This window comes from Somniosus microcephalus, chromosome 1 (assembly GCF_052327205.1).
Source record: "Somniosus microcephalus isolate GS21.2 chromosome 1, FLI_Smic_1.0, whole genome shotgun sequence".
NCBI classification, from domain to species: domain Eukaryota; kingdom Metazoa; phylum Chordata; class Chondrichthyes; order Squaliformes; family Somniosidae; genus Somniosus; species Somniosus microcephalus.
In genome coordinates this window covers 462,809,142-462,833,132 of record NC_140987.1, presented here as the reverse complement: position 1 = coordinate 462,833,132, position 23,991 = coordinate 462,809,142, and the positions used below count along the sequence as shown (strand labels likewise).

General features: G+C 54.0%; 1 protein-coding gene across 2 annotated transcripts in view; it reads right to left on the bottom strand.

Moving 5' to 3' along the window:
- mospd1 (motile sperm domain containing 1) overlaps positions 1 to 23,991 on the bottom strand; it is a 106,446-nt gene that overhangs the window by 51,608 nt on the left and 30,847 nt on the right. The window contains exon 1 of one of the 2 annotated variants that reach the window (XM_086002390.1): positions 16,127 to 16,221. The exons of the other annotated variant lie outside the window; for it this stretch is intronic. The gene's annotated coding sequence lies outside the window, so the exon portion shown is untranslated. Of the gene's footprint in view, positions 1 to 16,126; positions 16,222 to 23,991 lie in introns of those variants that run through there. 2 annotated transcript variants of the gene reach the window in all.

The following is a 23,991-nucleotide window of genomic DNA, read 5'->3' as shown; positions in this document are numbered from 1 at the left end:
ATCCCACTGCCCCGCTCTCCACATAGCCCTGTATCAATCGCAAACTAATCCCACCGCCTCGCTCTCTCCCCATAGCCCTGTATCAATCCCAAACTAACCCCACCGCCCCGCTCTCTCCCCATAGCCGTCTCAATCCCAAACTAACCCCACTGCCCCGCTCTCTCCCCATAGCCCTGTATCAATCCCAAACTAATCCCACTGCCCCGCTCTCTCCCCATAGTCCTGTATCAATCCCACACTAATCCCGCTGCCCCGCTCTCTCCCCATAGCCCTGTATCAATCCCACTAATCCCACTGCCCCGCTCTCTCCCCATAGCCCTGTATCAATCCTAAACTAATCCCACTGCCCCGCTCTCTCCCCATAGCCCTGTATCAATCCCAAACTAATCCCACTGCCGCGCTCTCTCCCCATAGCCCTGTATCAATCCCAAACTAATCCCACTGCCCTGCGCACTCCCCATAGCCCTGTATCAATCCCACACTAATCCCGCTGCCCCGCTCTCTCCCTGTAGCCATATCAATCCCACACTAATCCCGCTCTCTCCCCATAGCCCTGTATCAATCCCAAACTAATCCCACTGCCCCGCTCTCTCCCCATAGCCCTGCATCAGTCCCAAACTAATCCCACTGCCGCGCTCTCCCCATAGCCCTGTATCAATCCCACACTAATCCCGCTGCCCCGCTCTCTCCCTGTAGCCGTATCAATCCCACACTAATCCCGCTCTCTCCCCATAGCCCTGTATCAATCCCAAACTAACCCCACCGCCCTGCTCTCTCCCCATAGCCGTCTCAATCCCAAACTAACCCCACTGCCCCGCTCTCTCCCCATAGCCCTGTATCAATGCCAAACTAATCCCACTGCCCCGCTCTCTCCCCATAGCCCTGTATCAATCCTAAACTTATCCCACTGCCCCGCTCTCTCCCCATAGCCCTGTATCAATCCCAAACTAATCCCACTGCCCCGCTCTCTCCCCATAGCCCTGTATCAATCCCACACTAATCCCACTGCCCCGCTCTCTCCCCATAGCCCTGTATCAATCCCAAACTAATCCCACTGCCCCGCTCTCTCCCCATAGCCCTGTATCAATCCTAAACTAATCCCACTGCCCCGCTCTCTCCCCATAGCCCTGTATCAATCCCAAACTAATCTCACTGCCCCGCTCTCTCCCCATAGCCCTGTATCAATCCCACACTAATCCCGCTGCCCCGCTCTCTCCCAATAGCCCTGTATCAATGCCAAACTAATCCCACTGCCCCGCTCTCTCCCCATAGCCCTGTATCAATCCTAAACTAATCCCACTGCCCCGCTCTCTCCCCATAGCCCTGTATCAATCCCAAACTAATCCCACTGCCCCGCTCTCTCCCCATAGCCCTGCATCAGTCGCAAACTAATCCCACTGCCCCGCTCTCCCCATAGCCCTGTGTCAATCCCAAACTAATCCCACTGCCCCGCTCTCTCCCCATAGCCCTGTATCAATCCCAAACTAACCCCACCGCCCCTCTCTCTCCCCATAGTCGTCTCAATCCCAAACTAACCCCACTGCCCCGCTCTCTCCCCATAGCCCTGTATCAATCCCAAACTAATCCCACTGCCCCGCTCTCTCCCCATAGCCCTGCATCAATCCCAAACTAATCCCACTGCCCCGCTCTCTCTCCCCATAGCCCTGTATCAATCCCAAACTAATCCCACTGCCCCGCTCTCTCCCCATAGCCCTGTATCAATCCTAAACTCATCCCACTGCCCCGCTCTCTCCCAATAGCCCTGTATCAATGCCAAACTAATCCCACTGCCCCGCTCTCTCCCCATAGCCCTGTATCAATCCTAAATACCACTGCCCCGCTCTCTCCCCATAGCCCTGTATCAATCCCAAACTAATCCCACTGCCCCGCTCTCTCCCCATAGCCCTGTATGAATCCCAAACTAATCCCACTGCCCCGCGCTCTGCCCATAGCCCTGCATCATTCCCAAACTAATCCCACTGCCCCGCTCTCCACATAGCCCTGTATCAATCGCAAACTATTCCCACCTCCTCGCTCTCTCCCCATAGCCCTGTATCAATCCCAAACTAACCCCACTGCCCCGCTCTCTCCCCATAGCCCTGTATCAATCCCAAACTAATCCCACTGCCCCGCTCTCTCCCCATAGTCCTGTATCAATCCCACACTAATCCCGCTGCCCCGCTCTCTCCCCATAGCCCTGTATCAATCCCAAACTAATCCCACTGCCCCGCTCTCTCCCCATAGCCCTGTATCAATCCTAAACTAATCCCACTGCCCCGCTCTCTCCCCATAGCCCTGTATCAATCCCAAACTAATCCCACTGCCCCGCTCTCTCCCCATAGCCCTGTATCAATCCTAAACTAATCCCACTGCCCCGCTCTCTCCCCATAGCCCTGTATCAATGCCAAACTAATCCTACTGCCCGCTCTCTCCCCATAGCCCTGTATCAATCCTAAACTAATCCCACTGCCCCGCTCTCTCCCCATAGCCCTGTATCAATCCCAAAATAATCCCACTGCCCCGCTCTCTCCCCATAGCCCTGTATCAATCCCAAACTAATCCCACTGCCCCGCTCTCTCCCCATAGCCCTGTATCAATCCTAAACTAATACCACTGCCCCGCTCTCTCCCCATAGCCCTGTATCAATCCCAAACTAATCCCACTGCCCCGCTCTCTCCCCATAGCCCTGTATGAATCCCAAACTAATCCCACTGCCCCGCGCTCTGCCCATAGCCCTGCATCAATCCCAAACTAATCCCACTGCCCCGCTCTCTCTCCCCATAGCCCTGTATCAATCCCAAACTAATCCCACTGCCCCGCTCTCTCCCCATAGCCCTGTATAAATCCTAAACTAATCCCACTGCCCCGCTCTCTCCCCATAGCCCTGTATCAATCCCAAACTAATCCCACTGCCCCGCTCTCTCCCCATAGCCCTGTATCAATCCTAAACTTATCCCACTGCCCCGCTCTCTCCCCATAGCCCTGTATCAATCCCAAACTAATCCCACTGCCCCGCTCTCTCCCCATAGCCCTGTATCAATCCCACACTAATCCCACTGCCCCGCTCTCTCCCCATAGCCCTGTATCAATCCCAAACTAATCCCACTGCCCCGCTCTCTCCCCATAGCCCTGTATCAATCCCAAACTAATCTCACTGCCCCGCTCTCTCCCCATAGCCCTGTATCAATCCCACACTAATCCCGCTGCCCCGCTCTCTCCCAATAGCCCTGTATCAATGCCAAACTAATCCCACTGCCCCGCTCTCTCCCCATAGCCCTCTATCAATCCTAAACTAATCCCACTGCCCCGCTCTCTCCCCATAGCCCTGTATCAATCCCAAACTAATCCCACTGCCCCGCTCTCTCCCCACAGCCCTGCATCAGTCGCAAACTAATCACACTGCCCCGCTCTCCCCATAGCCCTGTGTCAATCCCAAACTAATCCCACTGCCCCGCTCTCTCCCCATAGCCCTGTATCAATCCCAAACTAACCCCACCGCCCCGCTCTCTCCCCATAGTCGTCTCAATCCCAAACTAACCCCACTGCCCCGCTCTCTCCCCATAGCCCTGTATCAATCCCAAACTAATCCCACTGCCCCGCTCTCTCCCCATAGCCCTGCATCAATCCCAAACTAATCCCACTGCCCCGCTCTCTCCCCATAGCCCTGTATCAATCCTAAACTAATACCACTGCCCCGCTCTCTCCCCATAGCCCTGTATCAATCCCAAACTAATCCCACTGCCCCGCTCTCTCCCCATAGCCCTGTATGAATCCCAAACTAATCCCACTGCCCCGCTCTCCACATAGCCCTGTATCAATCGCAAACTAATCCCACCGCCTCGCTCTCTCCCCATAGCCCTGTATCAATCCCAAACTAACCCCACTGCCCCGCTCTCTCCCCATAGCCCTGTATCAATCCCAAACTAATCCCACTGCCCCGCTCTCTCCCCATAGTCCTGTATCAATCCCACACTAATCCCGCTGCCCCGCTCTCTCCCCATAGCCCTGTATCAATCCCAAACTAATCCCACTGCCCCGCTCTCTCCCCATAGCCCTGCATCAATCCCAAACTAATCCCACTGCCCCGCTCTCTCCCCATAGCCCTGTATCAATCCCAAACTAATCCCACTGCCCCGCTCTCTCCCCATAGCCCTGTATCAATCCTAAACTAATCCCACTGCCCCGCTCTCTCCCCATAGCCCTGTATCAATCCCAAACTAATCCCACTGCCCCGCTCTCTCCCCATAGCCCTGTATCAATCCTAAACTAATCCCACTGCCCCGCTCTCTCCCCATAGCCCTGTATCAATGCCAAACTAATCCTACTGCCCGCTCTCTCCCCATAGCCCTGTATCAATCCTAAACTAATCCCACTGCCCCGCTCTCTCCCCATAGCCCTGTATCAATCCCAAAATAATCCCACTGCCCCGCTCTCTCCCCATAGCCCTGTATCAATCCCAAACTAATCTCACTGCCCCGCTCTCTCCCCATAGCCCTGTATCAATCCCACACTAATCCCGCTGCCCCGCTCTCTCCCAATAGCCCTGTATCAATGCCAAACTAATCCCACTGCCCCGCTCTCTCCCCATAGCCCTGTATCAATCCTAAACTAATACCACTGCCCCGCTCTCTCCCCATAGCCCTGTATCAATCCCAAACTAATCCCACTGCCCCGCTCTCTCCCCATAGCCCTGTATGAATCCCAAACTAATCCCACTGCCCCGCGCTCTGCCCATAGCCCTGCATCATTCCCAAACTAATCCCACTGCCCCGCTCTCCACATAGCCCTGTATCAATCGCAAACTAATCCCACCGCCTCGCTCTCTCCCCATAGCCCTGTATCAATCCCAAACTAACCCCACCGCCCCGCTCTCTCCCCATAGCCGTCTCAATCCCAAACTAATCCCACTGCCCCGCTCTCTCCCCATAGCCCTGCATCAATCCCAAACTAATCCCACTGCCCCGCTCTCTCTCCCCATAGCCCTGTATCAATCCCAAACTAATCCCACTGCCCCGCTCTCTCCCCATAGCCCTGTATCAATCCTAAGCTCATCCCACTGCCCCGCTCTCTCCCAATAGCCCTGTATCAATGCCAAACTAATCCCACTGCCCCGCTCTCTCCCCATAGCCCTGTATCAATCCTAAATACCACTGCCCCGCTCTCTCCCCATAGCCCTGTATCAATCCCAAACTAATCCCACTGCCCCGCTCTCTCCCCATAGCCCTGTATGAATCCCAAACTAATCCCACTGCCCCGCGCTCTGCCCATAGCCCTGCATCATTCCCAAACTAATCCCACTGCCCCGCTCTCCACATAGCCCTGTATCAATCGCAAACTAATCCCACCTCCTCGCTCTCTCCCCATAGCCCTGTATCAATCCCAAACTAACCCCACTGCCCCGCTCTCTCCCCATAGCCCTGTATCAATCCCAAACTAATCCCACTGCCCCGCTCTCTCCCCATAGTCCTGTATCAATCCCACACTAATCCCGCTGCCCCGCTCTCTCCCCATAGCCCTGTATCAATCCCAAACTAATCCCACTGCCCCGCTCTCTCCCCATAGCCCTGTATCAATCCTAAACTAATCCCACTGCCCCGCTCTCTCCCCATAGCCCTGTATCAATCCCAAACTAATCCCACTGCCCCGCTCTCTCCCCATAGCCCTGTATCAATCCTAAACTAATCCCACTGCCCCGCTCTCTCCCCATAGCCCTGTATCAATGCCAAACTAATCCTACTGCCCGCTCTCTCCCCATAGCCCTGTATCAATCCTAAACTAATCCCACTGCCCCGCTCTCTCCCCATAGCCCTGTATCAATCCCAAAATAATCCCACTGCCCCGCTCTCTCCCCATAGCCCTGTATCAATCCCAAACTAATCCCACTGCCCCGCTCTCTCCCCATAGCCCTGTATCAATCCTAAACTAATACCACTGCCCCGCTCTCTCCCCATAGCCCTGTATCAATCCCAAACTAATCCCACTGCCCCGCTCTCTCCCCATAGCCCTGTATGAATCCCAAACTAATCCCACTGCCCCGCGCTCTGCCCATAGCCCTGCATCAATCCCAAACTAATCCCACTGCCCCGCTCTCTCTCCCCATAGCCCTGTATCAATCCCAAACTAATCCCACTGCCCCGCTCTCTCCCCATAGCCCTGTATCAATCCTAAACTAATCCCACTGCCCCGCTCTCTCCCCATAGCCCTGTATCAATCCCAAACTAATCCCACTGCCCCGCTCTCTCCCCATAGCCCTGTATCAATCCTAAACTTATCCCACTGCCCCGCTCTCTCCCCATAGCCCTGTATCAATCCCAAACTAATCCCACTGCCCCGCTCTCTCCCCATAGCCCTGTATCAATCCCACACTAATCCCACTGCCCCGCTCTCTCCCCATAGCCCTGTATCAATCCCAAACTAATCCCACTGCCCCGCTCTCTCCCCATAGCCCTGTATCAATCCCAAACTAATCTCACTGCCCCGCTCTCTCCCCATAGCCCTGTATCAATCCCACACTAATCCCGCTGCCCCGCTCTCTCCCAATAGCCCTGTATCAATGCCAAACTAATCCCACTGCCCCGCTCTCTCCCCATAGCCCTGTATCAATCCTAAACTAATCCCACTGCCCCGCTCTCTCCCCATAGCCCTGTATCAATCCCAAACTAATCCCACTGCCCCGCTCTCTCCCCACAGCCCTGCATCAGTCGCAAACTAATCACACTGCCCCGCTCTCCCCATAGCCCTGTGTCAATCCCAAACTAATCCCACTGCCCCGCTCTCTCCCCATAGCCCTGTATCAATCCCAAACTAACCCCACCGCCCCGCTCTCTCCCCATAGTCGTCTCAATCCCAAACTAACCCCACTGCCCCGCTCTCTCCCCATAGCCCTGTATCAATCCCAAACTAATCCCACTGCCCCGCTCTCTCCCCATAGCCCTGCATCAATCCCAAACTAATCCCACTGCCCCGCTGTCTCCCCATAGCCCTGTATCAATCCTAAACTAATACCACTGCCCCGCTCTCTCCCCATAGCCCTGTATCAATCCCAAACTAATCCCACTGCCCCGCTCTCTCCCCATAGCCCTGTATGAATCCCAAACTAATCCCACTGCCCCGCTCTCCACATAGCCCTGTATCAATCGCAAACTAATCCCACCGCCTCGCTCTCTCCCCATAGCCCTGTATCAATCCCAAACTAACCCCACTGCCCCGCTCTCTCCCCATAGCCCTGTATCAATCCCAAACTAATCCCACTGCCCCGCTCTCTCCCCATAGTCCTGTATCAATCCCACACTAATCCCGCTGCCCCGCTCTCTCCCCATAGCCCTGTATCAATCCCAAACTAATCCCACTGCCCCGCTCTCTCCCCATAGCCCTGCATCAATCCCAAACTAATCCCACTGCCCCGCTCTCTCCCCATAGCCCTGTATCAATCCCAAACTAATCCCACTGCCCCGCTCTCTCCCCATAGCCCTGTATCAATCCTAAACTAATCCCACTGCCCCGCTCTCTCCCCATAGCCCTGTATCAATCCCAAACTAATCCCACTGCCCCGCTCTCTCCCCATAGCCCTGTATCAATCCTAAACTAATCCCACTGCCCCGCTCTCTCCCCATAGCCCTGTATCAATGCCAAACTAATCCTACTGCCCGCTCTCTCCCCATAGCCCTGTATCAATCCTAAACTAATCCCACTGCCCCGCTCTCTCCCCATAGCCCTGTATCAATCCCAAACTAATCTCACTGCCCCGCTCTCTCCCCATAGCCCTGTATCAATCCCACACTAATCCCGCTGCCCCGCTCTCTCCCAATAGCCCTGTATCAATGCCAAACTAATCCCACTGCCCCGCTCTCTCCCCATAGCCCTGTATCAATCCTAAACTAATACCACTGCCCCGCTCTCTCCCCATAGCCCTGTATCAATCCCAAACTAATCCCACTGCCCCGCTCTCTCCCCATAGCCCTGTATGAATCCCAAACTAATCCCACTGCCCCGCGCTCTGCCCATAGCCCTGCATCATTCCCAAACTAATCCCACTGCCCCGCTCTCCACATAGCCCTGTATCAATCGCAAACTAATCCCACCGCCTCGCTCTCTCCCCATAGCCCTGTATCAATCCCAAACTAACCCCACCGCCCCGCTCTCTCCCCATAGCCGTCTCAATCCCAAACTAACCCCACTGCCCCGCTCTCTCCCCATAGCCCTGTATCAATCCCAAACTAATCCCACTGCCCCGCTCTCTCCCCATAGTCCTCTATCAATCCCACACTAATCCCGCTGCCCCGCTCTCTCCCCATAGCCCTGTATCAATCCCACTAATCCCACTGCCCCGCTCTCTCCCCATAGCCCTGTATCAATCCTAAACTAATCCCACTGCCCCGCTCTCTCCCCATAGCCCTGTATCAATCCCAAACTAATCCCACTGCCGCGCTCTCTCCCCATAGCCCTGTATCAATCCCAAACTAATCCCACTGCCGTGCGCACTCCCCATAGCCCTGTATCAATCCCACACTAATCCCGCTGCCCCGCTCTCTCCCAATAGCCCTGTATCAAACCTAAACTAATTCCACTGCCCCGCTCTCTCCCCGTAGCCCTGTATCAATCGCAAACTAATCCCACTGCCCCGCTCTCTCCCCGTAGCCCTGTATCAATCCCACACTAATCCCGCTGCCCCGCTCTCTCCCCGTAGCCCTGTATCAATCCCAAACTAATCCCACTGCCCCGCTCCCTCCCCATAGCCCTGTATCAATCCCAAACTAATCCCACTGCCCGCTCTCTCCCCATAGCCCTGTATCAATCCCAAACTAATCTCGCTGCCCCGCTCTCTCCCCATAGCCCTGTATCTTCCTCTGCTTCAAACATTCACCTACTCTTCCCTTAAAATATGGAATGGTCTCCATGTTCATGTTCCGGCAGAATCTGCTGCGGTCTAACTAAAACCATTGCTGTCGGTGGGATTGTAAACAGAAAAGAACTACAATATTTAGAAAGAATTTTCCCTCCCAAAGTTAATCAAAGGAATCAGCCAATCAACAACCACAATAATGCCTATTTTCGATCTCTATTGCCCTGGTTTGGATTACAGCATTATCCCCTCTGGGGCCCAAGGTCTAATTTTCTCCTCCAGAACTTCTCTCTCTCAACAACTCCTCGTCTGCCTCTCCTCTTCCACCACCTGCGGTGAGAAAAATACTTATTGTCGAATTCGAGTCATAGAGTCATAAAGGCACAGAAGGAGGCCATTCGGCCCATCATGTCCAATGCCGGCTCTCTGTAGAGCAATCCAGTCAGTCCCATTCCCCCGCTCTATCCCCGTAGCCCTGCAAGTTTATTTCCCTCAAGTGCCTATCCAGTCTCCCCGATGGCTCAAGGTACTGACTGAGCTGGCCGAGTCCTGAAGGACATAGCTGCCAGTCTAGGCCTGTGGCAGGTGGTGAGAGAACCAACACGATGAAAAACCTACTTGACTCATTCTCACCAATCTACCTGTCGCAGCTGCATCTGTCCATGACAGTATTGCTAGCAGTGACCACAGCACAGTCAGTGGAGACAAAGTCCCGTCTTCACACCGAGGACACTCTCCATCGTGTTGTGTGACACTACCACCGTACTAAATGGGATAGATTCAGAACAGATCTAGCAGCTCAAAACTGTGCATCCATGAGGCGCTGTGAGCCATCAGCAGCAGCAGAATTGTATTCCACCACAATCTGTAACCTCATGGGCCAGCATATCCCTCACTCTACCATTACCACCAAGCCAGGGAACCCATCCTGGTTCAATAAGGAGTGTAGATGAGCATGCCGGGTGCAGCACCAGGCGTACCTAAACATGAGGTGCCAACCTGCGGTAGCTGCAACACAGGAGTCATAGAGTTATACAGCACGGAAAGAGGCCTTTCGGCCCATCGTGTCCACGCTGGCCATCAAGCCCTGTCTATTCTAATCCCATTTTCCAGCACTTGGTCCGTAGCCTTGTATGCTATGGCCTTTCAAGTGCTCATCTGAATGCTTCTTGAATGTTGTGAGGGTTCCTGCCTCTACCACCCTTTCAGGCAGTGAGTTCCAGATTCCAACCACCCTCTGGGTGAAAATGTTTTTCCTCAAATCCCCTCTAAACCTCCTGCCCCTTACCTTGAAACTATGCCCCCTGGTTATTGACCCCTCTACTAAGGGGAAAAGTTCCTTTCTATCTACCCTATCTCCTCTCCGGGCTGAATAGCCCAAGTTTCTCTGGTCTTTATCCATAACTCAGACCCCTGACATCAGGAACAAGGCTCCTCACTGCTCTGCCTCCAGCGCTAGAATCTCTCCCTTGTGTCTCAGTGACCAGAACTGGACACAGTGCTCAAGGTGGATCTACCAGAGCTGGACACAGTGCTCAAGGTGCGGTCTGGCCAGAACTGGACACAGGGCTCAAGGTGGGTCTGACCGGAACTAGACACAGTGCTCAAGGTGGGTCTGACCAGAACTGGACACAGTGCTCAAGGTGGGACTGACCAGAACTGGATACAGTGCTCAAGGTGGGTCTGACCAGAACTGGACACAATGCTCAAGGTGGGTCTGACCAGAACTGGACACAGTGCTCAAGGTGGGTCTGAGCAGAGCCCGGTACAGTTTGATCACGACTTTCGCTGACTTGTATTCCACTGTTTACTGCTCTGCATTGGTTGGGCAGAGTCAGAAGATGTAGGAGGTAGGTATCTGTGGTAAACCACTGTTTGTATTCCTGTTTGTCCTGTTTGTATTCCACTGTGTACATGCCTGGACATGCCTCGGCTGACTCCTCCCACAGGTCCTCGTATAAAGGTGACTGCTCCCCAGCCCTTAGTATCATGGACCGGTCGACCACGCGAGGCAGACCTCCATTCTGTTGTTAATAAAAGCCTTTAGTTACTCTTCTAACTCTCAGTCTTTTATGAGTAATTGATAGCGCATCAATTTTATTAACAACATTTTTATAATGGAGAAGATCCTCACACCAGCATGCCTGGACTTAGATCATCGGGAGGCGGACTCATCCACCAAGTTTACTCACTGGCTTAAGTGTTTCGAAAAATTCCTGACCGCCTCCGAAGCAATCAAATCGGACGAGGACAAACTGGATGTCCTGACCTCCAAAGTGAACCACCGAGTGTACTCGGTCATCCAAGACGCGACCTCGTACGCGGACGCTATCAAGCTCCTCAAGGACCAGTACACGCGCCCAGTGAACGAAGTGTACGCCAGGCACCTCCTGGGGAGTCGTAAACAACAACCTGGGGAATCGACCGTGGAATACCTTCAGGCACTGTCTGTGCTTGGCCGGGCCTGTGGTTGTAAGGATGTAAAGGCCGCCGTGTACACAGAGGAACTTATCCGGGACGCTTTTGTAGCGGGCCACAGATCCAATTACACCCGACAGCGACTGTTGGAGCAGAGTAACCTCGACCTCAACAAGGCCTCTGAACTCGCACTATCGTTGGATGCAGCCTACCAGGGCATGGATGCCTACTCCTCTGCACCGTGGACGCCGCGGGGAATGACAGCCTGGGACACGGTAGGACCGCCTCATAGCGCCGTGCCACCCCAGCCACACCCCAACAACGGCCCAACTACCGCAGCAGTGTCCCAAGGCCAGACAGCAGTGCCCCAAGGCCAGAAATGCTACTTCTGTGGCCAGGCAAAACACCCCAGAGCGCGCTGCCCGGCGAAAAACGCGATCTGCTCGGGCTGCGGGAAGAAGGGACACTACGCTAGCGTCTGCAGGGCCAAAGCCACCCCGAACCCCAGCAGCGCCGCGTGTGGGCCATGCGGGCCGCCATCTTGGACCTCCCCGGCCATGTGCGAATCACCGGTACAGCAGCCATTTTGGACGCCTCCAGCCACATGGGGATCATGGACGCCGCCATCTTGGACGACAGCCGGGACGCAGCAGGCCCCCGACACCGCCTCATCTGATACCCGCAGCGACACACCGACCCCTACGCTGGCATCCGTTACACTGGACCAAGCGAGACCGCACCAACTGGCCAGTTCCACAATGGACATTAAGGTAAATGGTCACGATACAATCTGCCTTTTTGACTCTGGGAGCACGGAGAGCTTCATCCACCCCGACACGGTGCGGCGTTGCTCTCTCCCAGTCCTGCCTGCGCAACAGCGGATTTCTATGGCCTCCGAGTCCCAGTCGGCGGACATCGGCGGCTACTGCGTGGTGACACTCGTAGTAGACGGGACCGTGTACGATCATTTTAAACTTCTGGTCCTGCCTGACCTCTGCGCTGCCGTCCTGCTGGGGTTAGATTTTCAGTGCCACCTTAAAAGTGTTACGATGGCGTACGGTGGACCCCTACCCCCACTCAGTCCGCAGCCAGCAGCTTCCAAACTGCCCGCCGCGCACCAGGTGCAACCTCTCCACACTCAGAGTCACCCCCCCCCAACTGTTTGCTAACCTCACCCCCGACTGTAAGCCCATCGCCACAAAGAGCAGGCGATACAGTGCCGGGGACAGGGTTTTCATTAAAACCGAAGTGGAGCGGCTCCTGAAAGAAGGGATTATTGAGGGCAGCACCAGCCCCTGGCGAGCCCAGGTTGTGGTCGTTAAGACCGGCGAGAAGCAGCGCCTGGTCATCGACTACAGCCAGACAATAAATCGCTACACCCTGCTGGACGCCTACCCACTCCCCCGTATAGCTGATATGGTCAACCAGATCGCGCAGTACCGCGTCTTCTCGACCATTGACCTGAAATCAGCGTACCACCAGCTCCCCATCCGCCCTGAGGACCGCCAGTACACTGCCTTTGAGGCAAACGGCCGCCTCTATCACTTCCTTAGGGTTCCCTTTGGCGTCACCAACGGGGTCTCCGTCTTCCAAAGGGAGAGATGGACCGGATGGTAGATCAAAATGCGTTGCAGGCCACTTTCCCATATCTGGACAATGTGACCATCTGCGGCCGTGACTTGCAGGACCATGACGCAAACCTCGAAAAATTCCTCCGCACCGCCCAACTCCTAAACCTGACATATAACAAGGAGAAGTGCATATTCCGCACAAACCGCCTCGCCATCCTTGGCTGTGTTGTGGAACACGGAGTCATCGGCCCCGACCCCGACCGGATGCGTCCCCTTATGGAACTTCCACTGCCCCACTGCCTCAAGGCCCTGAAGAGGTGCCTAGGGTTTTTCTCCTATTACGCCCAGTGGGTCCCCTACTATGCGGACAAGGCCCGTCCGCTGATCAAGTCCACCTCTTTTCCCTTGACGGCAGAGGCCCGCTTAGCCTTCCACCGTATCAAGGAGGACATTGCCAAAGCCACCATGCACGCAGTGGACGAATCCATCCCCTTCCAGGTGGAAAGCGACGCGTCTGACTTTGCCCTGGCCGCTACCCTCAATCAGGCGGGGAGACCCGTGGCCTTCTTTTCACGAACCCTCCAAGGCCCGGAGACCAGACACTCCGCTGTTGAGAAGGAGGCCCAGGCGATTGTGGAGGCTGTGCGTCATTGGAGGCACTACCTGGCCGGAAAACGATTTACCCTGCTCACTGACCAGCGTTCAGTTGCTTTTATGTTTAACAACAAGCAGAGGGGCAAAATCAAAAATGACAAGATCTTGAGGTGGAGAATCGAACTTTCCACCTACAACTACGAGATCTTGTACCGGCCCGGGAAGCTAAATGAACCCCCGGATGCGCTATCGCGTGGCACCTGCGCCAGCGCGCAGATCGATAGACTGCGGGCCCTCCACAATGACCTCTGCCACCCGGGGGTCACCAGGTTCTTCCACTTCATCAAGGCCCGCAACCTGCCTTACTCTATTGAGGAGGTCAGGACCATGACCAGGAACTGCCAAGTCTGCGCTGAGTGCAAACCGCACTTTTATAGACCAGACAGGGCCCACCTGATAAAAGCCACTCGCCCCTTCGAGCGCCTGAGCGTCGATTTTAAAGGGTCTCTCCCCTCCTCCGACCGCAATGTGTACTTCCTCAATATTATTGATGAGTACTCCCGTTTCCCGTTCGCCTTCCCCTGCCCGGACATGACCAGTGCCACGGTCATTAAATGTCTGAACAACCTCTTCACCCTGTTCGGCTTCCCCAGCTATATCCATAGCGACCGGGGCTCATCGTTTATGAGCGACGAACTCCGTCAGTACCTGCTAACTAGGGGTATTGCCACAAGCAGGACCACCAGTTACAACCCCCGGGGGAACGGACAGGTGGAAAGAGAAAATGCGACAGTTTGGAAGGCCGTCCTGCTAGCCTTAAAGTCTAGGGGCCTTCCGACCTCCCGCTGGCAGGATGTGCTCCCCGATGCGCTCCACTCTATTCGGTCACTGCTCTGCACTGCCACTAACGCCACCCCTCATGAGAAAATGTTTGTCTTCCCAAGGAAGTCCACATCGGGGACATCGCTACCGCCATGGCTGACGTCCCCAGGGCCGGTCCTACTGAGAAGACACGTGAGGACCCATAAAACGGACCCCCTGGTCGAGAGGGTCGACCTCCTCCACGCCAACCCCCAGTATGCTTACATCGCATACCCGGACGGGCGGGAGGACACAGTCTCCATAAGAGACCTTGCACCCTCGGGGGCCGCAGTAACCCACTACCCACTACCACCCCCCCCCCCACGATCCGATATCCAGCCCCAGCAGACGGCAGGCCTGGGCCCCGCGACCCGCTCGACATCTATGAGGACGACACGCCTGTGCCACAGCCTACGCTGGACTCGACGCCGGAAACTTCACTACCCCTGCCGTCGCCACGCAGATCACAGCGGCAGACAAGACCTCCGGAGAGACTCCAATACACTAACTTTTAATACACTTCACCCCGCCGGACTCAATTTTAAACAAGGGGTGAATGTGGTAAACCACTGTTTGTATTCCTGTTTGTCCTGTTTGTATTCCACTGTGTACATGCCTGGACATGCCTCGGCTGACTCCTCCCACAGGTCCTAGTATAAAGGTGACTGCTCCCCAGCCCTTAGTATCATGGACCGGTCGACCACGCGAGGCAGACCTCCACTCTGTTGTTAATAAAAGCCTTCAGTTACTCTTCTCTCAGTCTTTTATGAGTAATTGATAGCGCATCAGTATCCACGTAGGTCTGGAGAGAAAGCTGAGGTTGCCTAAGCAAAGCAATGGAGTGAGGGACTTCAGAAGGAAAAGGATTTTGAAGTTGATGAACTGGGTGACAGGGAGCTGGGAACACTGGGTCTGAGTGCATGTTCTGGGCGAGTTAAGAGTTTACATTTATACAGACTTTTTCCAATTTCATCTAGATCATGCAACCAAGATGACAGGTGGGTAAGATGGTCGATGCACAATTCCCACCCCTCCAGGCCACTCTGTATCCCTGCTCAGGTGTGTGAGGGACCCAGTGCACTGTCGGAAGGGCAGTACTGAGGGAGCGCCGCACTGTCGGAGGGGCAGTACTGAGGGAGCGCCGCACTGTCGGAGGGGCAGTACTGAGGGAGCGCCGCACTGTCGGAGGGGCAGTACTGAGGGAGCGCCGCACTGTCGGAGGGGCAGTACTGAGGGAGCGCCGCACTGTCGGAGGGGCAGTACTGAGGGAGCGCCGCACTGTCGGAGGGGCAGTACTGAGGGAGCGCCGCACTGTCGGAGGGGCAGTACTGAGGGAGCGCCGCACTGTCGGAGGGGCAGTGCTGAGGGAGCGCCGCACTGTCGGAGGGGCAGTGCTGAGGGAGCGCCGCACTGTCGGAGGGGCAGTGCTAAGGGAGTGCCGCACTGTCGGGGGGCGGTACTGAGGGAGCGCAGGATTGGGGGGTGCAACAACAACTTATATTTGTATAGCGCCTTTAAGGTAGTAAAACATCCCTCCCTCTGCACTGTATTGGAGTCTCAGCCTAGGTTTCATGCTGCAGTCTCTGGAGCGGGACCCGCACCCACGGGTGGGTGAGGGTGAGCGCTGGCCGCAGCCCCCCGAGCCCTGTTTACTGACAGCCTCTGCCGTGTCACCACCGGGCCCGGACCTTCACCGCCCTCTCCCAGCCTGCCGCCCCAGGCCCCTCCTCGGCCTCGCCCGCCGCTCACACCCGCCGACCCGGCCTGTTGGTGCAAGCGAGCCGGCCCCTTGTCCTCCCACACCCTCGCCCCGCGCCCCCACACACCCGGCCTCCCTTACCCGGGATCCGCTTCTCGGTGCCACTGTGTCACGGGGCCGCCGGGATACTAGAGGACCTCCCGCACTGACGTCACCGAGCAGCTGGGACACCGCGGATAAACCGGGTGGGGGGGCTGTGCAAGAGGGAGAGGGGAGGGGGCTGTGCAAGAGGGAGAGGGGGTGCAAGAGGGAGAGAGAGGGGGGGGTGCAAGAGGGAGAGAGGGGGGGTGCAAGAGGGAGAGAGGGGGGGTGCAAGAGGGAGAGGGGAGGGGGTGGGAGAGGGGAGGGGGTGCAAGAGGGAGAGAGGGGGGGGGTGCAAGAGGGAGAGAGGGGGGGTGCAAGAGGGAGAGAGGGGGGGTGCAAGAGGGAGAGGGGAGGGGGTGCAAGAGGGAGAGGGGAGGGGGTGCAAGAGGGAGAGGGGAGAGGGGAGGGGGTGCAAGAGGGAGAGGGGAGGGGGTGCAAGAGGGAGAGGGGAGGGGGTGCAAGAGGGAGAGAGGGGGGGGGGTGCAAGAGGGAGGGGGGGTGCAAGAGGGAGAGAGGGGGGGTGCAAGAGGGAGAGGGGGGGTGCAAGAGGGAGGGGGGGTGCAAGAGGGAGGGGGGGTGCAAGAGGGAGAGGGGGGGGGTAACCCACACTTAGACACGACAAACACGTACCACTCTTTAACCTATCATAGAAAAAGATAAAACTTAACATGAAATCCTTATATATTTCGACCTGGAATATCCAAGGTCTACGCTCTTCACTGCGAGAAGTGAAGAGTAGGACCCCAGAGTTCATAGAGGAAACTAAAGATCTAGATATTATCATTTTACAGGAAACTTGGTATAAAGGAAAAGGACACACCGGCTGTCCCCAAGGGTACACTGAGCTAGTGGTCCCCTCCAATAAATTACCAAGTGTAACCCAAGGCAGAGACTCCGGAGGCATACTGATCTGGTTTAAAACAGAACTTAAGAATTACATCAAATTTATAAAAAAGGGCGAAAACCATATGTGGCTCAAACTTGAGAGGGAGATTATCTCAAACACCCAAGATGTTTACATTTGCGCACTTTATATCCCTCCAATCGATTCCCCGTACTACAAAGAGGACACCTTCTCCAACATGGAGGGGGAAATTATCCAATACCAGGCCCAGGGGAACGTGCTGATCTGTGGGGACCTCAATTCAAGAACGGGCGAAGAACCAGACTTCACCAATAATCAGGGAAACAATTACGTATTCGGGAATAACCACTTTGACATCCCTTCCCTTCCATACAGGCATAACTGCGACAAGCAGTCAAATACCAACGGTAAACAGCTACTACAGCTCTGTCGAAACCTGGGTCTGTACATTGTCAATGGTAGGTTCATAGGAGACCTCCTAGGAAGATCGACCTACTGCTCACCTCTTGGCTGCAGCACAGTAGACTATATGATTACAGACTTGGACCCATCCTCTTTCAGAGCATTCACAGTCAAACCACAAACAACACTGTCAGATCACAGTCAAATTACTATGTTTCTCAAAAAGACAGAAACAAACAACATAGAAACACAACCCAGTAAACTGTACAACACCAAAAAATCGTACAGATGGGCCAAAACCGACACGGAAAAATACCAGAAAACAATTAGCAATGCATCAACTCAAGCTCTCTTAGACACCTTTCTGGATAACATATACACTCACAATAAAGAAGGCGTAAACCGGGCAGTTAGTAAACTAAACAATATTTTTGATAATTTGGCAACAAATGCAAACTTGAAAGCTCGCAAGAACAAACCCAAAACAAAAAACTATGAAAAATGGTTTGACCATGATTGCCATAACATGAGGAAAAAACTTAGAAAACTATCAAACCAAAAACACAGACATCCAGAAAACGAGGAATTACGCCTTACTTATTGTCAGACGCTAACACAATACAGAAACACACTCAGGACCAAAAAAGAGCAATTTATTAAGAATACACTCAGCTCCATGGAGGAATCCATTGAGTCGAATTGTTTCTGGGACAACTTGAAAACACTACACAAAAAACAACACGACGATTTGTCCATTCAAAATGGGGACACATGGGTAAACCACTTTGAAAAATTATACCAGAAAAACACACTAGGACCAGAGCAACACCAAATACGCAAAAAACTTGAAAAGCTTGAAATGGCCATAAAAGATAACCAAAACCCGCTAGACGCCATAATAACAGAAAAAGAACTTCTTGAAAAACTCAAGGACCTGCGACCAGGAAAAGCTTGCGGGACAGACGGCATACTAAACGAGATGATTAAACACGCAGACGACAAACTGAAACTGGCTATCCTAAAACTCTTCAACTTGGTTCTGAGTGTCGGTTATTTCCCTGACATCTGGAACAAAGGACTCATAACACCCATATACAAAAGTGGGGACAAAATCGACCCAAACAACTATCGAGGCATCTGTGTAAACAGTAACCTGGGGAAGGTATTCTGTAGCATCATAAACAAAAGACTTATAAACTTCCTTGAAGAGCACAATGTCTTGAGTAAAAGCCAAATTGGATTCCTGCCAAACTATAGAACATCCGATCATATCTTCACCCTACAGACCCTAATTGACAAACACGTTCACCATAACAAAAGCAAAATCTACGCATGCTTTGTAGATTTCCAGAAGGCTTTCGACTCCATCTGGCATGACGGTTTATTCCTGAAACTTATCGAAAGCGGGGTAGGAGGTAAAACATATGATGTAATTAAATCAATGTATACAAACAATAAATGTGCAGTTAAAATTGGAGACAAACAAACAAAATACTTCCCACAGGGGCGGGGGGTGACGCAGGGCTCGCCAATCTCACCGACACTCTTTAATATTTACATTAATGGATTGGCAAAACTACTTGAACAATCTACAGCACCCGGCCTCACCCTATATGAATCCAAGGTTAAATTCCTCCTCTATGCCGACGACCTGGTTCTGCTGTCACCAACTAAGGAGGGTCTACAGCAGAACCTGGACCTGCTGGAGTCGTACTGCCAGACTTGGGCCCTGACAATAAATCCCCAAAAAACCAAAGTCCTTGTGTTCCAGCAAAGATCCAAACAACATGGACCCACAATAAATTTCACAGTAGGAACAACCAAAATTGAACAAACCACTCACTACACATACTTGGGCTTAAAAATCAGTTCTACGGGAAACTTCAAACTGGCTGTGAATGAACTGAAAGAGAAAGCAAGAAGGGCTTTCTATGCCATCAAAAAATCAATCCAAATAGAAATCCCAATTAGCATTTGGCTCAAAATTTTCAAATCAGTAATTGAACCAATTGCACTCTATGGCAGTGAGGTCTGGGGACCACTAACACAACAAGATTTTGCAAAATGGGACAAACACCCAATTGAGATCCTACATGCGGAATTCTGTAAAAGTATCCTCCGGACTCAAAGGAAAACAGTAAACAACGCATGCAGGGCGGAACTAGGCCAATACCCATTAATAATCACTATCCAAAAAAGAGCCACCAAATTTTGGAATCACCTACAAATGAGCAACCCCCAATGCTATCACTACGACGCCCTGAAATGCCAAGAGCTGACCATAAAGAAGAATACCCTCAGTCAACTAGTCCTGGGACTCAATAAAGTAACTAATAACAATACTAACAATAACCAGCCCCAGGACAGTGACAGGGTAACACAAAGAATTCGACCCAACACAATCGTCGCTAAGCAAAAGGAAAAATATCTGTCATATTGGGCAGAAACAACAAAAACCCAAAGCAAACTCAATTGCTACTTGGCCCTAAACAGACAATACAACATAGCTGATTACCTGACCATGGTAAAGGATAACAAACTGAGAAGAACCTTGACAAGGTACAGACTTAGCGAACATAGCCTAGCGATCGAAAAAGGCAGACACAGGCAGACCAGGCTGCCAAGAGAAGACAGGATATGCTCTCACTGCAGTCAGGGAGTAGTTGAGACAGAGATGCACTTCCTCACAGCCTGTGGAAAATATCAGGGCATCAGAGAGAATTTCTATCAAAAATTCTCACAAATATGCCCTGAATTCAGAAATCTGACTGACAACCAAAAACTCCCATTCCTACTGGGGGAGGAGAGAAGCTGTGTAACACTGGCGGCACACTATGTTACAGCTTGCCATGAACAGAGAGACAACCAGTAAACTAAGACAAGAGTATATATAAACAAGGCGAAAATATATTTATAAACTCAGGGATATACCTGTTTATACACTGTATGAATGGAACCGCGTTTATGTGTTCAACCATAAATGTATTTTGATGCTTTGGCAACATAAGATGTACCTTATCATGCCAATAAAGCGATTTGTATTGTATTGTATTGTATTGGGTGCAAGAGGGAGAGGGGGGGTGCAAGAGGGAGAGGGGGGGTGCAAGAGGGAGAGGGGGGGTGCAAGAGGGAGAGGGGGGGTGCAAGAGGGAGAGGGGGGGTGCAAGAGGGAGAGGGGGGTGCAAGAGGGAGGGGGGTGTGCAAGAGGGAGAGGGGGGTGCAAGAGGGAGGGGGGGTGCAAGAGGGAGGGGGGTGTGCAAGAGGGAGAGGGGGGGTGCAAGAGGGAGGGGGGTGCAAGAGGGAGGGGGGGTGCAAGAGGGAGGGGGGTGCAAGAGGGAGGGGGGGTGCAAGAGGGAGGGGGGGGTGCAAGAGGGAGGGGGGGTGCAAGAGGGAGAGGGGGGGTGCAAGAGGGAGGGGGGGTGCAAGAGGGAGGGGGGGTGCAAGAGGGAGAGGGGGTTGCAAGAGGGAGAGGGGGGGTGCAAGAGGGAGAGAGGGGGTGCAAGAGGGAGAGAGGGGGTGCAAGAGGGAGAGGGGGGGTGCAAGAGGGAGAGGGGGGGTGCAAGAGGGAGAGGGGGGGTGCAAGAGGGAGAGGGGGGGTGCAAGAGGGAGAGGGGGGGTGCAAGAGGGGGGGTGCAAGAGGGGGAGGGGGGGTGCAAGAGGGAGAGGGGGGGTGCAAGAGGGAGAGGGGGAGGGGGGGGTGCAAGAGGGAGAGGGGGAGAGGGGGGTGCAAGAGGGGGAGGGGGGGGTGCAAGAGGGGGAGGGGGAGGGGGGGTGCAAGAGGGGGAGGGGGAGGGGGGGTGCAAGAGGGGGAGGGGGGGTGCAAGAGGGAGAGGGGGGGTGCAAGAGGGGGGTGCCAGGAGGGGGAGGGGGGGGGTGCCAGGAGGGGGAGGGGGGGTGCCAGGAGGGGGAGGGGGGGGTGCGAGGAGGGGGAGGGAGGGTGCGAGAAGGGGGAGGGAGGGAGGGGGGGGTGCGAGAAGGGGGAGGGAGGGGGGGGGGTGCGAGAAGGGAGGGGGGGTGCGAGAAGGGGGAGGGAGGGGGGGTGCGAGAAGGGGGAGGGGGGGGTGCGAGAAGGGAGGGGGGGGTGCGAGAAGGGAGGGAGCGGGGGTGCGAGAAGGGGGAGGGAGGGAGTGCAAGAGAGGGGGGGCGGGGGGGGGTGTAAGGGGCGGGGTGTAAATGGGGAATGAGTGGGGGAGGGGGACCGGCAGTGCCAATCTGAGATGAACAAACTCCCCGATTTATTTCAGCAGCTTTGTTACCTGCGGGGAGGGAGAAAGGGTGTTGGGGAACCTTCTCGAAGTTACTGATTGTAACTCTGGGAAAATGCAGCAGCAATAATTACCGTAGAAACATGGAAGATAGGAGCAGGAGTAGGCCATTCGGCCCCTCGAGCCTGGTCCGCCATTCAATGAGATCATGGCTGATCATCCAAATTCAGTCCCCTGTCCCTGCTTTCTCCCCATATCCCTTGATCCCTTTAGCCTTAAGAAATATATCCAACTCCTTCTTGAATATATTTAATGAATTGACCTCAACTGCCTTCTGTGGTAGAGAATTCCACAGGTTCACCACTCTCTGGGTGAAGAAATTCCTCCTCATCTCTGTCCTAAATGGCTTACCCCTTATCTTTAGACTGTGACCCCTGGTTCTGGACTCCCCGGCCATCGGGAACATCCTTCCTGCATCTAGTCTGTCCAGTCCTGTCAGAATTTTATAAGTTTCAACTGATGCCGACTGATTCTTTGCTTGAATGAAGTCTCTGCCAGTGCTGATAGTCCCTCTTGCTTGCATTGCAAACTTAATTGGTTATGTTTTGAGATGCTTCAACTCTGCAGATGCAGTAGTTACTGGTCATAAAGTAACGGGAACAGTAGCGTAGTGGTAATGTCACTGGGCTAGTAATCCAGAGGCCTGGACTAATGATCCAGAGACGCGAGTTCAAATGGTTCACTAATGTCCTTTAAGGAAGGAAATCTGCCGTCCTTACCCGGTCTGGGCCTAAGTGTGACTCCAGACCAATGTGGTTGACTCTGAACTCTGAAAAGGCCCAGCGAGGCACTCAGTTGTAACTAACTGCTACGAAACAAAATAATAAGAATGAAACCGGACGGACCACCCGGCATCGACCTCGGCACCGGCTACGGACACGGCAACGGCACACCCAGCCCTGTCGACCCTGCAAAGTCCTCCTCATCAACATCTGGAGACTTGTGCCAAAATTGGGAGAGCTGTCCCACAGACTAGGCAAGCAACAGCCTGACATAGTCATACTCACAGAATCTTACCTTTCAGCCAATGTCCCGAACTCCTCCATCACCATCCCTGGGTAGGTCCTGTCCCACCGGCAGAACAGACTCACTAGGGGTGGCGGCACAGTGGTATACAGTCGGGAGCGAGTGGCCCTGGGAGTCCTCAACATTGACTCAGGACCCCATGAAGTCTCATGGCTTCAGGTCAAGCATGGGCAAGGAAACCTCCTGCTGATTACCACCTACCGCCCTCCCCCAGCTGATGAATCAGTACTCCTCCATGTTGAACACCACTTGGAAGAAGCACAGAGTAGCAAGGGCACAGAATGTACTCTGGGTGGGGGACTTCAATGTCCATCACCAAGAGTGTCTCGGTAGCACCACTACTGACCGAGCTGGCCGAGTCCTGAAGGACATAACTGCCAGTCTGGGCCTGCGACAGGTGGTGAGAGAACCAACACGAGGGGAAAAACCTACTTGGCCTCGTCCTCACCAATCTACATGTCGCAGATGCACCTGTCCATGACAGTATTGGTAGCAGTGACCACCGCACAGTCATTGTTGGAGACAAAGTCCCGTCTTCACACTGAGAACACCCTCCATCGTGTTGTGTGGCACTACCACTGTGCTAAATGGGATAGATTCAGAACAGATCTAGCAGCTCAAAACTGGACATCCATGAGGCGCTGTGGGCCATCAGCAGCAGCAGAATTGTATTCAACCACAATCTGTAACCTCATGGCCCCGGCATATCCCTCACTCTACCATTACCACCAAGCCAGGGGACCAACCCTGGTTCAAAAATGAGTGTAGAAGAGCATGCCAGGAGCAGCACCAGGCGTACCTAAAAATGAGGTGCCAACCTGGGGAAGCTGCAACACAGGACTACATGCATGCTTAACAGCGAAAGCAGCATGCTATAGACAGGGATAAGCGATCCCACAATCAACGGATCAGATCAAAGCTCTGCAGTCCTGCCACATCCAGTCGTGAATGGTGGTGGACCATTAAACAACTAACGGGAGGAGGAGGCTTCAAGAATATCCCCATCCTCAATGATGGTGGAGCCCAGCACGTGAGTGCAAAAGACAAGGCTCAAGTGTTTGCAACCAACTTCAGCCAGAGGTGCCGAGTGGATGGTCCATATCGGCCTACTCCCGAGGTCCCCACCATCACAGAAGCCATTCTTCAGCCAATTCGATTCACTCCACGTGATATCAAGAAACGGCTGAGCGCACTGGATACAGCAAAGGCTATGGGCCCCGACAACATCCCGGCTATCGTGCTGAAGACTTGTGCTCCAGAACTAGCCGTGCTTCTAGCCAAGCTGTTCCAGTACAGCTACAACA